This window comes from Parasteatoda tepidariorum, chromosome 3 (assembly GCF_043381705.1).
Source record: "Parasteatoda tepidariorum isolate YZ-2023 chromosome 3, CAS_Ptep_4.0, whole genome shotgun sequence".
NCBI classification, from domain to species: Eukaryota; Metazoa; Arthropoda; class Arachnida; order Araneae; family Theridiidae; genus Parasteatoda; species Parasteatoda tepidariorum.
The window spans coordinates 15,226,885-15,244,681 of record NC_092206.1 but is presented as its reverse complement, the minus strand read 5'-3'; the positions used below and the strand labels follow the sequence as shown (position 1 = coordinate 15,244,681).

Below are 17,797 nucleotides of genomic sequence, written 5' to 3'. Positions count from 1 at the left end.
TCCCATCACAACTTAAATAGAAAATTACGTCCGTTGATATCCGGTTCGGAATACTCAAAAATGCAGTCGCACTTCAAGATGGATATTAAAATGCTCTTTTTTTCTTCTTCGTCTTCCATACTTTATTGTTATTTGTTAATCCTGTTAAATCCATACGCAGAAAAGACGATCATTTTTGTGTTTAGTAGCGTCTGTAGTTTTCTTTGGACGGCGCCGGGTAAACGTCTTTTTAAGGATGCTTTTTGGGATGGGAGTGCGAAGGATTATCTCACACAACTATTGAAATATTCTGTCATTCGCAATTAGCAGGAGTGACTTTTAACAATGACATATTAGTGGGTTGCCTGATTTGGCGATAAATCTTTGTTCTTTTTTTTGGAGGTGAAAAAAAAATATTTTGTACGTTTTACCACGGTTTTTATTCCATTAGAAACTTCAGGTTCTTTTCTTATGCTGTTGCAAGTATATACGAGGATAAACTTATTTGGATGCCTTAAATAACACAGGATAACTACCGAAAAAATATAGGTGCAATAAAAATTGTATAATGTTTATTTAAACCCCAAAATTGCGAGGAAAAAATACCCTTATTACAAAAAAATATAAAATAAATAAATTTAAAAAAAGTTCAACAGCTTAAGCGATGAAATATTTAGCTTAGGCAAATAAAAACATGAAAAAGTTATTCTCTATATGATCAAAATGCGAAGAATTTTTGACAAATATTATTAAATATCCAATTTATTAATTTATGTGGAGTCTTTTAAGCTCGCATCTTTCACTGCATTATAAATTTTGATGGTTTAAATATACAAATTACTTATTCTTAAATATTTCTAGCGAGCTATTGGCTTCCCCAGAAATATTCAATAAAATAGTCTTCAAGGTCTTAATTTCTATAAATAAATAAACTAATTAAAACGGGAAAAACTAAATAAAAACTAAACAGCGTACACTAGAAACTCGATTCAATAGAAATTATAAAAAAATGATTTAAAAAAAGAACGAAATAAAAACGGAAATTCTATAGTCGAAATTCTCTTTCTCATTGCATTTATATGCATCTATATCCACGCATATGGATATAAAGAAAGATCGGAAACGATGAAATATCTCAAGAAATATACATCGGTGCGAAAAGTTAAAATAGACACATTCAATATTTTTTAAAAGCTATCCGGTGATATCAAGCTTGATCTTTCCCTCCAATCACCTTAGGTGGGTTGGGGGGCATCATTAAAATCTTAAATATGAGCTTCTGATATTTAATGTAGATTTGGATTCTCCAGAAAAAAGTAACCCCATTGGAATTACACCATTTTGCACTCACAGATGGCGCTGTGACCAGGAAAATTAAAATTGGGTACAAACTGTTTAAAATGATAGGAAATTGAGAGTCATTAGATTAAAATACATAAACTAAAATAAATAAAACTAAAAATTTTTCGGTATTTTTTAAAAAAAAATGTAAAAAGAAAAAAGTATAAAGTTTTTTTTAACGTGTCTTTTATCTAATTATCTGATTAAAATGTTGGTTATTGAGACTAATCAGATTGAAACAAATAAATGCATAAAAAATTAATGAAACTAAAAACGTTTCGATAATTTCTTTAAAAAAATCTATGAAACTTTTTTTAACGGGTCTATTTTTATCTTCTTAATCTGATGGGTCCTAAGAATCATCATTCTAAACAGCTTGTACCCTATTTAATTTCTCTCGGTTATAGCGCCATCTGTAAAGCAAAATGCATAAGCCTACAACTCAAATAAGGTTAATTTTTTCTGGAGAATACGAATCTGCAAGAAAAAAGGAGTTCATGTTTAAGATTTCAGACATAATTAATTGTGTTAAGATTGTATTAAGATTTATTTTCCCCTCACGCCACCCTGCCCCGGGAGTATCAGTGAGAGAACGAGCTTGGTATCATTGGATAGCTTTTAAAAAATATTGCAGGTGAATATTCTCACTTTTTCGATCCGATATACATTTATTGAAATATTTGATCGCTTCCAAACAGTTTTGTCACTCGGAGAGATTTAGTCATTTACACAAATTTGATGAGGTATGTCATGCAGTATATTCAGAATTAAATCTTATACTAAAACTTTTAGGGGCTTTTGATCTGTAATTTTCTTATTTACGTTAACTTAGATTTGTAGTTTTATAACAAAGTTTTTGCAATTACCAAATTACATAATTTAAAAAAAAATTTTTTTTTTAAATTTTACAGAAAATAAAATTAAAAAAAAAAAAAAAATCTTGAACCTTCTACTTGCAAACATAAAAAACGCAAAATATCAAACTTGAGCTGGCATAAATGTTTTTTTATGAAAAAAAAATATATATTTGAAAAAATGGTAGAATTTGGTATGGTCGTTAAAATATCCGTAATAATGTATTTAAATAATTACATTGTACTAACTATGAGAGCCGTGATGGCTCAGGGGATAGAGCGTTCGCCTTCCAATGAGGTAAACCGGGTTCGAATTCCAGTCGATACGAATTCCGCATCCGGCTTGCACTGACCACAGTGCTGAGGGGAAATATCTTCAGTGATAGACGGATTATGGGTTAGAGTCCCCTTGCCATCAGGCTAACCACGGGAGGTTATCGCGGTTTTCCTCTCCATGTAACGCAAATGCGGGTTAGTTTCATCAAAAGTCCTCCACGGAGACAAATTTCTCCCAATGCTTGATCCAAGAGTTCCCTTGTCTTCTGGATTGCGTTCAAAATTGCAAAGCTATGGAGTTGAACATTAGTAATAGTAAACACAAAAAATTGGGTCTGCTGCTCAATGACGGTTATAAAATAAAATACTAACTATGAGCTCATATATATATATATATNTCGTCTTCCATACTTTATTGTTATTTGTTAATCCTGTTAAATCCATACGCAGAAAAGACGATCATTTTTGTGTTTAGTAGCGTCTGTAGTTTTCTTTGGACGGCGCCGGGTAAACGTCTTTTTAAGGATGCTTTTTGGGATGGGAGTGCGAAGGATTATCCCACACAACTATTGAAATATTCTGTCATTCGCAATTAGCAGGAGTGACTTTTAACAATGACATATTAGTGGGTTGCCTGATTTGGCGATAAATCTTTGTTCTTTTTTTTGGAGGTGAAAAAAAAATATTTTGTACGTTTTACCACGGTTTTTATTCCATTAGAAACTTCAGGTTCTTTTCTTATGCTGTTGCAAGTATATATGAGGATAAACTTATTTGGATGCCTTAAATAACACAGGATAACTACGGAAAAAATATAGGTACAATAAAAATTGTATAATGCTCATTTAAATCCTAAAATTGTAAGAAAAAAATACCCTAAAAAAAAGAAATAAATTAAAAAAAAAGTTTAACAACTTCGGCTATGAAATATTCAACTTAAATAAAAAAGTGAAGAAATTATACTCTATATCAGGGATGGCGAACCAATGGCACGCGTGCCATTTATGGCACGTGACACAATATTTTGGGCACGCCACCGATCACAATTGTTATTGCACTATCAATTGTTATTACACTATGAATCATATGTAACAATTAAATTAAAATTCACAAAATAATAAAAAAATTACTAATAAAGAAATTAACAATTAATGCTAAGAAAAAACAATTAATAACCATAAAAAGCTAATAATAAATGACTAGCAAGAAAAAAAAATTAACAGTCCTACTTAAACTAACTTCTTACGACCTAATATAAGTTATTTGTCATTTAATCTGCAGCAACTGATGTTACTTTAAGTTGAATTACGCGTATAACTGAGACATTGCAAAATGTTTTTTTTTTCAATGTAAATAAAGAATTTTGAGTTGATGGTATTTAGTATTATTATTTTCCCAATAATCACGAAGTCAAAATTATTTGACGGCACGTCTATGATCTCATTAAACAATTTTCTAGAAAGAATGGCACGTTGGTGTATAAAGGTTCACCACCCCTGCTCTATATGATCAAAATGAGAAGAAATTTTAACATATATTACTAAATATCAAATTGATTAATTTATGCGGAGCGTTCTAAGCTCGCATCTTTCGTTGCATTTTAAATTTTAATGGTTTAAATAAACAAATTACTTATTCTTAAATATTTCTAGCGAGTTATTAACTTTACTAGAGATATTTAATAAAATAATAGGCTTCAAGGTCTTAATTTCTATAAATAAATAACGTTATGAAAACGAGAAAAACTAAATGAAAACTAAACAGCACACAATAAAAACTCGATTCAATAGAAATTACAAAAAAAAAAAAAAAAAATTATTAAAAAAACGAAAACGGATACTCTACAATTAATCTCTTTGTATTTATATGCATCTGTATTCAATATTTTTTAAAAGCTATCCGGTGATACCAAACACGATCTTTTCCACCTATCACCTAGGGTGGGTCAGAAGACATCAATGAAATCTTAAATATGAGCTGCTCATTTTTATTACAGATTCGGATTCTCCAGAAAAAAGTAATCTTATTGGAATTACTCCATTTTGCACTTCACAGATGGCACTCTAACCAAGAAAATTAAAATTGGGTACAAACGGTTCAACATGATGGAAATCGAGAGCTATTAAATTAAAAATAAATAAATAAATAAATAAATAAATAAATAAATAAATAAATAAAAAATAAACAAAAAATAAATAAAAAAATAAGTAAATAAATTAAAAATAAATAAATAATAAATAAATGAAATAAAATAAATAAAATTAAAAATGTTTCGGTATTTTTTTCAGAAAAAAATGAAGGAAAAAAAAACATAAAAATTTTTTATAACGTGTCTTTTATTTATTTAACTGTTAAAAATGATGGTTAATCGAAACCCACCATATAGAAAAAAATAAAAATAAATATTAATAAAAGTGAAAAGGTTTTGGTAATTTTTTAATAAAGAAATTAAAAAAAAAATTGATAAAATGCTTTTCTTTAAACATGTCTATTTTTATCTTCTTAATCTGATGGGTCTCAAGATGCATCATTTTAAACAGCTTGTACCCTATTTAATTTCTCTCGATTATAGCGCCATCTGTAAGGCCTACGACTCAAATGAGGTTAATTTTTTTCTGGAGAATACGAATCTGCAAGGAAAAAAAGTTCATATTTAAGATTTCAGAGATTTTAATGCAATCGTGTTAAGATTGTATAAGATTGTATTAAGATTTATTTGTCCTCCAGACACACACCCCACCCCGGGAGTGGCAGTGAAAGATTGAGCTTTGTATCATTGGATGGCTTTTAAAAAATTTTGAATGTCACTACTTTCGCTTTTCGATTCGGTGTATATTTATCGAAATGTTTGACAGATTCCAAACAGTTTTGACACTAGCTGAGATTTAGTCATCTACTGAAACTAGATGAGGTTAAGTCAGTCATATAGTATATTCAGAATTAAATCCCATACTAAAACTTTCAGGGGCTTCGGCTTGTAATTTTCTTATTTACGCTAACTTAGATTTGTAGTTTTAAAACAAAGTTATCAGGCATGCAAATTACCAAATTTCATAAAAATTTATAAAAAAAATGTTATTTTAGAAATACTATAGAAAATAGAATAATTTTTTTTTTTTTAAATTGTAAACATAAAAAGCGCAAGATATCAAACTTGAGTTGGTATAAATGATTTTTTTACAAAAAAATGGTAAAATTTGGTGCGGTAGTTAAAATATCCGTAATAATGTATTTAAATAATTACATTATACTAACTATAAGAGCCGTGATGACTCAGAAAATAGAACGTTCGCCTTCTAATCAGGTGCACCGGGTTCGAATCCCAGAGATGGCTGGCTGAAACGAATTCCGCATCCAGCTTGCACCGACCACTGTGCTGACGGGAAATATCCTCAGTGGTAGACGGATCATGGGCTAGAGTCCTCTTGCCGTCAGGTTAACCGCGGGAGGTTCTCGTGGTCTTCTTCTCCACGTAATGCAAATGCGGGTTAGTTTCATAAAAAAAATCCTCCACGAAGGCACATTTCACCCTTATACTTGATCCAGGAGTTCCCTTGTCTTCTGGATTGCGTTCAAATTTACAAGGCTGAGGAGTAAAACATTAGTAATCGCAAACCCAAAAAATTGGGTAGTCTGTCTAATGATGGTTATAAAATAAAATACTAACTATGAACTCCATCTTTCTAGTATACAACCAGAGTCATTTAAGAAAAATATATTTCAATTTCTTAATTTCTTTCCTTGAAGAAATTCAATCTAAACTGTTTAAGCATGAAAATGGCACCGGAAACTGGCGATACATTTCTCTTACGAAGTAACCCTAGTCCGAGCGGTAATAAGCAAAAATAAAAAAATAAAAAGTAGCTGGTCACAAGTGACGTTGACTGATGAGGACTGCTGACACGTTCAGAAAGATGTGTCACTTACCTGGATTTCCATTGTAGCAAAATAGAAGTTTTTTTTTCCTCCTTACCAAATCTCCCTTTTATTTTTTTGAAAGAAACGCCGTTTTATATTGTGACTAACTTTATTGCAGACCATCCATCATTTCTCGGTGCCCAAATGATATTAGCATCAACAGTAAAATAAAAAAAATAGAATTAATACTTTTTTAATGCTTTCTCGAAAGTTTCACCTTATCACAGCACTGTCTGTCATGGACGATTTTGGTGTAGTTTTAAGTCGGATATTTGACTTTGACTGAAATTTTAATGAGATTGACCGCTCATTACCGCATCTGCGTAATATTCCGGATTTATCTCCCCGAAGCAATGCTATTGAAAATCGTAAATTGGAAACAAACTGTCAATCTGATTCCGGATTTCGCCATTTTGTTCTCCTCATTGGGCTGTCATCGTATCTATTTGGAAATGTCTGGAAAAATTACTAGGTTAATGTCCTGTAGTAGCTGATGTGACATTATTGAGTGTCAATTATTATAACTTGAGGGCAACAAATTTATCCGTATAACGATTTATTTATTATTTATAATAGAATTTCCATGCCTATTAGATTCAGCTGAATGCAATTCCTAAAATAAATTATTCTAGGTGTCAATTGGAAATAAATTATCTCATCAGGGGAAGTGAGTGAAATTGTATTCAATAATAGAGCTTAATGAATCTCGGAGGTTCTATCAATGCGGTTTATTTAAATTCTTGACAGAATTGGTGGGAAAATGAGAGATAATTTGCTTACAAATAATTATGGACGTACTTCAAGTCTATCTTTAATAGATGTCATTAGTTATTAAGAGAAATTCAATCTAGTAGTGGTATTCTCAAAAATAAATTGAACAATCCTTTATGACTGTTTTCAAATTCTTATCAGGAAGTAGTTTTTCAAATAGTTAGCTGCATAGTAATCATGAAAATTTTTTTTTTAGGTATTCCTGGTATGTCAGAAATCTTTTACTTTTTTTTCTTTAGTTAACTAGGATGCTCTTTATGAATAGTATAATTATTTGTAATAATTTTATGCAACAGCATTTCATTCATGAGATTTCATTTATGTTACTAAACGAACGGTTACTTGGTTTTAAAAAATTAATCAATTGTACTTGAAATAAATTACAGATTGTGTAATACCATAAGAAAAAATAAATTATGAGTAATTTTACGCGGTAACGATATATAGAAATAAACTTCTGTCATTATAACAGTTCAAATAGGAAACTGATTACATATATAAATCTTGAAAAAAAAATTTCTTATTTGCTTAAAAATTTCAACATAGATTTTAAGATTTGTATCTGACAATCCAAAATCTCTCTCTCTCCTTCTGGTAATGTGTCAAATCAATAAAAAAAAACTCGTTTTAAGTTTCATAGTCTTTTCAGCACATCACTTCCACAGACAGCACAGCGCTACGAAATCGTTTCTGCAGGTTGCAGAGTGGCCGGCATGGCATTTTTTACTACAAGTTTAAGAGTTAATAATTCTCAAAGTTAAATGAATTTTTTTTCTTCCATCTTACGCAAAGTACATTTATTTGCAAACTTTTATAGTATCAAAGTTTTAAGTCATATAATGTTTGCATATCAAATCAAAATGTAAGTACTAATGTAAATAAAGCGAGTTTTTTTCGGTTGTTTTATCACTTAGAGACACATTTTTTAATGAGTTAATATCTACACGATGTTCCTAAACAGCAATCTTAAAATAAAGTCTTCGAATCCCCATCAAAAACAAAGTAAAAAAAGTAGGGGTTGTAAATTATGTTCGAGCGTGGAAAAAAAAATCGAAACATAACATAACTTTATTAGGGAAGACTGACACTAAAGCCTTACACTTTCAAATTAACTCTATTTTGGAATTAATTAACTCTATTTTATACAATAAATTAACTCTATTTTATATCATAAATTAACTCTATTTTATTTTTCTAACTCTATTTATTGTATTTAGACTAATTGATCACTTGTATGAAACATTTAGACTAACTCATGTATTATTTCTGATAGCCTGGTACTAATAATTTTTAATAGAATACATTTTAGATTTATACGCTATTGAAGACAAATTCACACAATATGTAATTCTCATTGCCACAACTTCAAAACCTCACTTCGCCTTTTTTTGTGTATTATTGCTACTGGTATTGAATTCGCTTAGTATGGAGAACAAATAAAATTGTTAATAACAAAGTATCAAAACCAAGCAGTATAATTGTGAAGAGGAGTATTTCGATGATTTATAGGAAGTTCCACTATGACCATCCATCATAATGGCCAGAATATATGCATATATGACCATCATCCATCATATAAATTTTCAGAAGCCTTGTAAAAATTGTGAGAAAAAAAAAGCATACGCATCATAAATTATTATTTAAGAAAAGAAAAAAAGAAAATTCTATAGTAAATCACTATTGAGGAAGATGGGATTAAAAAAGATCAAAACTTGTTTGATTGCTGCAGAAAACAGAGAGAAGTTGAAAGGTGGTTATTAAAAACATCTCCAGATTTCATCAGGCAAACAAATTGGTTTTGATGCGTTTCATGTTGTCCTCCTCACTTGTGATTCGATTGTTTTCGATATTAAATCACCATTGAGGAAGATGGGATTAAAAAAGATCAAAACTTATTTGATTGTGGGAGAAAACAGAGAGAAGTTGAAAGGTGGTTATTAGAGACACCTCCAGATTTCATCAGGCAAACAAATTGGTTTTGATGTGTTTCATTTTGTCCTCCTCACTTGTGATTCGATTGTTTTCGATATTAAATCACCATTGAAGAAGATGGGATTAAAAAAGATCAAAACTTATTTGATTGTGGGAGAAAACAGAGAGAAATTGAAAGGTGGTTATTAGAAACACCTCCAGATTTCATCAGGCAAACAAATTGGTTTTGATGTGTTTCACGTTGTCTTTCTCACTTGTGATTCGATTGGTTTCGATAGTGCTTTTTTCTCTCCTAGGTTATATATTAATTTGTGACTTTTAAGTTGATTTTCAATGGCAGTATTTGCAAATTGAAGTTTTTTTTCTAGTTACATATGACTTTTTTTTTAATAAATTGCAGCTTTATTTAATGATCTATAAATAGGAGCTTTATTTAATGATATATTACTTTGTTCTATAAATTGGAGTTTCAGTTAATGATATATTACTTTTTTCTATAAATTTGAGCTTTATTTAATGATATGTTACTTTTTCTTAATATAAATTGCTACAGAGAATTTTATTTAAAAAAGAATTCTGAGCACAAAATTGATAAAAAGTAAAAATTCATTTTGAAAATTCAGTTTCATACACAATAACAGAGCTATTGTATTTAGACTTAATGCAAATATCACACGAAATAAAATAAAAAATAAGATCTTTTAAAGGTCGTGATATGCAAGCATTTCAAACCAGGAAATTGAGGGAATAAAAATATTCCTAACTCTTTCTGAAATCCGAGAAACCCAGTTTCATTCATCACTTTTTTACGATTTTCCATAGACGCAATAACTGCTTCTTCTATTTCTCAAAATCTAGAATGTATCTAGAATCTCGTATCTAGACTGCTGACAAGTATAAATTTCCTTGTCATAACTTATCATGTCTAAGAAAAAGCTTGAGAAATGCAATATTTTTCTCGTTTCCGCTTATATGCGACAAGATGAAAAGGTACGCATAGATACCGGATTTTTCCCCCCATCTCCGGAATTTTCCATGTCTTATAAGGGGTCTGTTTATTCAAACTAAGTACCGTTTTATGCAAATTGATTTAAATTTATTCATATGAGCGGAAAAAGCGAGCTATTTTCTCTCAATCCGAGTTGAGGGGCTTTTAAGAAAAAGGTCTTTAAGTCTTTAATGTTAAGATTGATTATAAAAGCTGATATTTACTTTTAAGGAATATTTTTTTTAAAACTTTATCCATTTTGTTGGAAGCTATATTAGATAATGCTTTGCATTGTATGCAGCCTAATTTTGCTTCTTTTTTGAAGTTTCGAAAGTTTTGAGTTTTAGTTATAGTTAATATGTGTACGCTATAGTTGAAGAAATATAAAAAGGGGATTTAAATTCATGAAAAATTTCAATTTTTAAATGGCAAAAGGTTTTTGTAAAGATTTATAAGCGAATTATATTATAGCCTTATATGAAAAAATTGAATCGAGCAAATTCTTGGATAAGTTTGCTTGGATATTTCCTAACTATGACCTCTATAATTCGAAATATTTTCTCAGACACTCTTACCATCTACTTTAGGCAAATGCACCTCTTTCATGTAGATATATTTGGTATTTATATTAAATTATTAATACTCTTATGTGCCACATATACTATTAATTTTTTCCTTTATTAAACGTTAGTGTTTTTGCTAAGAAATTATATTTAGCAGAATACATATTTCCAAAAAATCCTTGGTTAAATTTACAAGGATATTTCCAATCTATGACTTTTATAACTTTAAAATATTTTCTCAAACACTCTCATCATCTTCTTTTGGTAACTATACTTCTTTTATATAAATAGATTAGGTACTTATATTAAATTATTATTTTTTTTTCTAATGCCCACCTGTGTTAACATTCGTCAATTAAGTCATATACAGGGCGATTTTGTTGGCCTCTCTTTCAAGGGCACCATATAAGGTGGGCCAACGTCGCTCCCACAGTAAGGACAGATAGTACAGAGAAGGAAAGAACATCCATGCCTTGCCCGGGATTCGAACCCAGAACCTTTCTGATGCAAGGACAGTTCCCTGCCCCCTACACAGGCCGGTCGGCATATTAAATTATTAATATTCTTATATGCACATACACTATTAATTTTTTTCTTCTATTAAACCATAATGATTTTACTAAAAAGTTATATCTAGCAGAAAATATTGCAAAAAAAAAAAAAAAAAAAAAAAAAAAAAAAAAAAAAAAAAAAAAANAAAAAAAAAAAAAAAAAAAAACTAATACTTGATCAACATATGTACGTTATGTTTAAAGAGCTAAATATGAATAAATTTAAAGTGTTGAACCATATTTTGAATAATTCCAGTATAGTCCACATATCTATTGATTTTTTGAGATTTTTTTTTCTTTTTCTCAAAAGAAAAAAAAAGATGAGTAGTTCTATTTAAAGATGAATAGTTCAAAGTTTATGCTTCTTTAAAATGCTATGACCTTAGTAGGTAAGAAATTCACCGAAGCGCATAAAGCAAACTAGAATTATTACATCATATAACAAGCATCTATAAATATGCGAAAAGTTCTATTATAACTTTAAGATATGGGTAGCATTATATCATGAAGAAAATATCATAAGATCTGCATCAGGAAGTGCTTCAGAATTTCATGAACAATCTTAGTAGGGACCGTGATTACCAATTGTAGAACATTCAGAATTTCATTAATTTATTTCAAGTATACTACAGTCCAGATTTCTTGAAAACATCTATTAATTTTTAGACATTTTTTTTCTCTTTGGTATGTATTTAAAGACGAGTAGTTTAGAGTTTATACTTCTTTAAAATGCCATGGCCTTAATTGGTATGAAATTCACCGGAGCGCTTAAATCAAATTAGGATGATTACATCATATAACGAACATCCATCAGTATGGGGAAGTTCTATTATAACTTTAAGCTATTTGGAACATAATATCATGAAAAAAATATAAGACCTGCATCAGGAAGTCCATCAGAATTTCTTGAACAATCATAGTAAAGATAGTGATTACCAATTGCAGGGAATTCAGGATTTCATTAATTTATTCCAAGTACTACAGTCCAAATTTTTTGAGAACACATAGTAACTTTAGAAATGTTATCTTATGGTCTGTATTTAAAGAAGAGTGGTTAAGAATTTATGCAGAATTTATAACTAATTTAGATTATTGCATCACATTACAAATGACCATTAGTATAACAAAGTTCTGTGAAAACATTAAGTTACGGGGGACTATGTAAATTTTATGCGATCTGCATCCTAAAGGTTCCAAAAATTTTTGAACAACCATAGTGCAATTGTATAATTGGAAAAAAAAGTAAGTGTTCTACTTTTCCCCTTGCTAACATTGCTATTACTCTCTAAGCTAAGATGAAATTTCAGAAAACTGATAATTTTCTGATTAATAATTTGCAGCAAGTAGTTTGTCACAGAAAAAAGACAAAAACATAAATCACTTAATTTATTTTTTGGTCACTTAGTTGATTTTTTGTATTGTACGACATAGTTAAGGCAATGATTATCACGTACACATTTCGAATTCAATCAATTCTATGTTCCTAATTTCTGAAAAGTCCCTATCGAATTTTTAGAAATGTTCCTTTTATGGTCTGTATTTAAAGACGAGTAATTACGAGTTTATGCCTCTTTAAAAAGCTATGGTCACAGTAGGTAGAAAATTCATTCAAGTATAAAACAAATTAGGCTTATTACATCACATAACAAATATCCATCAGTATCAGAAAGTTCTATGAAAACGACAAGTTACGGGGGACATAACAATCTAATCCTGTCGTCTTCCGTGATTGCCGAACCGGATGACATCTTCTTTTATTTACATGAGAACTGTCTGGTTTTGCGAACGACTTCTGAGTTTTTAGGTTCCATTTAATCACTTAAGTAGCCTGAAATGTAAGTACTAATGGAAGTGTGAGTAGCTACAAAACACCATAAACTGTTAAAAATGGGAATTTAATATTCTTAGAGCGAGAAAAAACGCTCCAGATTTATTTACTACTGCTTTTAAACGCGTTGATATTGATATTTCGGTTATTAAAATCAACGATGCAAATATCAGCGAATCGTTATATTGTATTTTTACGACTGAAAAAACTGGTTGAGTGCGTATAGTTGTATTGGATAAGAACTAAAAGTGCCATAAAATCACTGCGAGAAGACTAAATTTACCTTGCGTGCGTTTGTTTTTATGAGGTGAATATTATAACTTTATAATCTTTCTATCTTATATACATTTCTTTTAAAGGTTCATCCTGTGCTTTTTAAGGAAATGTATATAAATTCTAAGTAAAACCATAATGAAATAACTATGATTAAAATAATAAGCCATGACTAAATGAATATTATGTTAAACTGCAGTAAATTTCTTGTGATATTAGATTGACCATGACTAAATAATTTTGTTGAAAACCATGTAAGAAGGCGTAGTTTCTACTCTTAAGCTAATGAGCATATTTATGATTTTGAGTAACCATGACGACGAACTGTAATTTTAGAACTATTACTAATTTTCTCTAATAAACTAATGTTCCTTATTTTGCTCATGTTTCTTCAGGCACATAAAAACGAAGTCATCACAGTACAATAAAGAACTATACGAAAAAGTATCCGAAAACTTAATGTCATTTAGGTATATTGACTAAATGATGCTTAGACAGAAAAGCATAATTCAGTATAAAGAAATAAAAAATTCAAAACGCTCGAAAAATTATTCGAAGTGAATTACACAAAACAGACTATGAAAGCTTGATATAAAATATTTTTTGAAATTTGGAAACTATTATTTAAAAAATTTTTATGAAGCAGTAATGAGCATATTTACAGAATCATTTTCATATTTCGAAAACTAGTTATTAGGAAATTTAAATTATTAATATTTAATTAAATTATTAATATTAATATGAAATTATTAATTTTGATTTCTGAACCAGTTTCACTCATTTTAGTATAGATTTTAACAAGTTTTGACAATTTTTAACAATTTCATCATCCATATACCATACTAGAATCGGAATGAATAAATGAGGCTATTTCTCTTTCGCTTGTTTTTGTCTACTCTTTTTTTTTTTTAACCCATTGGAAAAATAGGTGCTGTTTTGGGTTTGATGGCGAGCACACATTATTTGGACGTCATCACACTTCTCAACTGCTTTCAAGAGTAATAGTAAACAGTGCGCATGCGTCGTCATTGCATGTGTTGCTATGGCGACTGCTGCTGTTTGACAATTTTTTAGAATTCTTTTTTTCTTTTCACTTTTTTTTTGTTATGCATTAAGTTAATGAGTTTATTTTTGAGATATGGGACCAAAGAGATCCCATAAATACTTCTTGAGTTGTAAAAGCGAATTTCATCATTTGAATGAAATTTTCGTTTTTATTGTTTTAATTAAGAATCAGAAATTCTAATCTACAGTTCAAACTAAAAAAAAAAAAAACAACAACCAATATGCCAATGGGAAACCTGTGATCACCTTTTTTTTTCTTCTTAGATATCTATAACTTCTCAGTAGGATTAAAATCCATTGAATTTTGAGACCATTCTTGAACAATCACTCTGTTTTTGACAGAGTATTTTTTTCTTTTTTAAAAATTTGAAGGAGACTAGAAACTTTTTAAGTTGGAATTAAAATACAAAGCCAAATTATGTTTAAAAATTCAACTGTAAAAGGAAGTTTCTAGATTAACTTCGACCTCATTCTTTCTTTTATTTTATGGTACTGGTCAGTGTGTGTCATTCTCTAAACAAGAAACGAGTGGTCCTATGTCATTGTATAAAAATGACACTCAAAACATCTTATTTTTTTTAAAAAATTTGGGAATTCCAAAAATTTACCCTTAGTTTAAATTGACAGATTATAATACATTTTGTACTGGAATGTTTAAGATATATTGTTGTAAATCTTGAAAAAAATTTTTTTTTCTTTCTAACCTCTAAAGCAGTTTTCTGTTAATAAGAATGAGTAAAAATTTAATTTATCTATTTTTTGGAAATTATCTTATAAATGAATTTTAAGAACAGAATTTCATGAAAATTTGAAAATTATTTAAACGTATGAAACTTTTGTTACAATTTAATTTGAATATAATATCTATCTTAATAATCTCAATAAAAATAAATAAATAAATAAACATGCAAATTTCAAAAAAAAGTCTTGCCTTTTTTTCATGCTAATTTAAAAATATCAGAAATGTTGAGCACAAGAAAGTTAAACATAAAATTTTTAACATAAAAACCTTGTAAATTTCTAGCTTTGACACTGGAAAATCCACATCCGAAGTTCTAAAGGTCAATACTATTACATGGTTAAAAAAAATTCTTTTTCAATCATTAATATTATATATACGGTCGACGCAATCAATTAATGACAGTGATTCAGTTATTTAAACGTATGAAAATTTTGTTACAATTTAATTTGTATTTAATATCTATCACAATAAAAATAAATAAACATGTAAATTCCAAAAAATTTCTTGCCTTTTTTTCCATGTTTATTTAAAAATATCAGAAATGTTGAGCACAAGAAAGTTAAACCTAAAATTTTTGACATAAAAACCTTGTAAATTTCTAGCTTTGACACTGGAAAAACCACATCCCAAGTTATAAAGGTCAATATTACATGGTTAAAAAAAACTCTTTTTCGATCATTAATATTATATATACGGTCGACGCAATCAATTAATGACAGTGATTCAATTATTTAAGCGTATGAAAATTTTGTTACAATTTAATTTGTTTTTAATATCTATCTCAATAATCTCAATAAAAATAAATAAATATGCAAATTCCAAAAAAAGTCTTGCCTTTTTTTCATGTTAATTTAAAAATATCAGAAATGTTGAGCACAAAAAAGTTAAACATAAAATTTTTGGCATAAAAACCTTGTAAATTTCTATCTTTGACACTGGAAAAAACACATCCCAAGTTATAAAGGTCAATATTACATGGTTAAAAAAAATTCTTTTTCGATCATTAATATTATATATACGGTCGACGCAATCAATTAGTGACAGTGATTCAATTATTTAAACGTATGAAAATTTTGTTACAATTTAATTTGTATTTAATATCTATCTCAATAATCTCAATAAAAATAAATAAATAAATAAATATGTAAATTCCAAAAAAAGTCTTGCCTTTTTTTCATGTTTATTTAAAAATATCAGAAATGTTGAGCACAAGAAAGTTAAACATAAAAGTTTTGACATAAAAACCTTGTAAATTTCTATCTTTGACACTGGAAAAACCGCATCCCAAGTTATAAAGGTCAATATTACATGGTTAAAAAAAAACTCTTTTTCAATCATTAATATTACATATACGGTCGACGCAATCAATTAATGACAGTGATTCAACATCGGCCTCATTTTAACCTGTCACCAGACCGATTAAAAACAAACAATCAAAAAACTCGCCAAGAAAACTAAGAAAGAGAAGATAACTGCGTAAGATCTCAAGCCAACAAGGCCACCAGAATCTGGAGGTATCAATATCATGAAGATTTGTCAAGACGAACTGCATCTGCGCCAATGCCAGCCAAAAACAATGGGGGCTCTTATCAACTTATTCCATCTGGCGGGTATTTATTACGTATTATTGTATCATACTGGCCATTAGGATCTAAAGAGCGTCACGCGTCAGATAGCACTAAAGGAAGGGAAAGGAATATCGATACTATCGTTTTACAGTTCAAGACACACTTATACATCCGGTATGAAATTTCTTTTTCCTGCGTCAACCCCTTTCTACCTTTACCCCTTTCACTTACAAAATAAGAAAAAATTACTTACCAGACGAATTCTAATTGTTTTCTGTAAGTCCAATCCATCGATAATTGCCGCTTGATAATGTGTTTGTACACACGATACGCTGGCTGCTTAATGATATGTTTGGCGACTGCTTAGACAAAGGAGACGATGTTTTTGGCTTGATTTTAGAGATCTGATAAAAATGGAGTCGAGGTTATTGATAGGATTAATTGAAACGACAATCTTTTAATTCTGAGTTGCTGCTAGATGGAAGTGGTTCGAAGGTATCAATTGCGCCGTCGTTATTTTCGTCCGTTGATCTAAGACTAATATGCAAAATAAACAAAATAATTGACGCCGAATAAAAACGTTCTTTTAGCAAATTGAGTAAGGGCAGTTTAAATTAGTGTGGTTACCTTTAGGTATAAAAAAAATCTTTGATATTTGAGGAAAAAATGATGAAAACATTCTCGCATTAATTGAATGTTTGCGTTATTATTCGATATTTTTTTTGAGAATGATTTGCCATGGTGGATATAATGATAATAATGTTTTTAGTTTATAAATTTTTAACCATTACTTGATGAGTTGAAAAGGAATGTTGGAATATTTTTAAAACAAAGGGTATAATGAAAGCGAGAAATTTCTTTGGTTAAAAAAGTAATTTTTTTTGTTGTAATATGTGCTGAACTCTGTGTAATTTACGTAATTTAAATACCAAGATGTTCTGAATAAGATTGAGAAATTCTCGCTTTCTTACTTAATGATTTGTATTGAACTAAATAATTGGTTACAGATCGAACGATTGCTTCTTAATGAAATTGTTTTAATATTTATGTTATGTACCTTTGTTTTATTCTAGTTTTTTTTAGATAGTTATTTCTATTGTTGTATTTTTCTTATTTTTTAGGCTGTTATGTTGTATGATATTACTTTA

At 29.2% G+C, this 17,797-nt stretch overlaps 1 long non-coding RNA gene across 1 annotated transcript in view; it reads right to left on the bottom strand.

The window, feature by feature from the left end:
* Window positions 1-16,998, bottom strand: part of LOC139425212 (uncharacterized) — a 123,814-nt gene extending 106,816 nt beyond the window's left edge. Inside the window, exon 1 of the long non-coding RNA XR_011636489.1 lies at window positions 16,903-16,998. This is a non-coding gene — a long non-coding RNA (uncharacterized lncRNA). The remainder of the gene's footprint in view (window positions 1-16,902) is intronic.
* Between the last annotated feature and the right edge of the window lie 799 nt (window positions 16,999-17,797).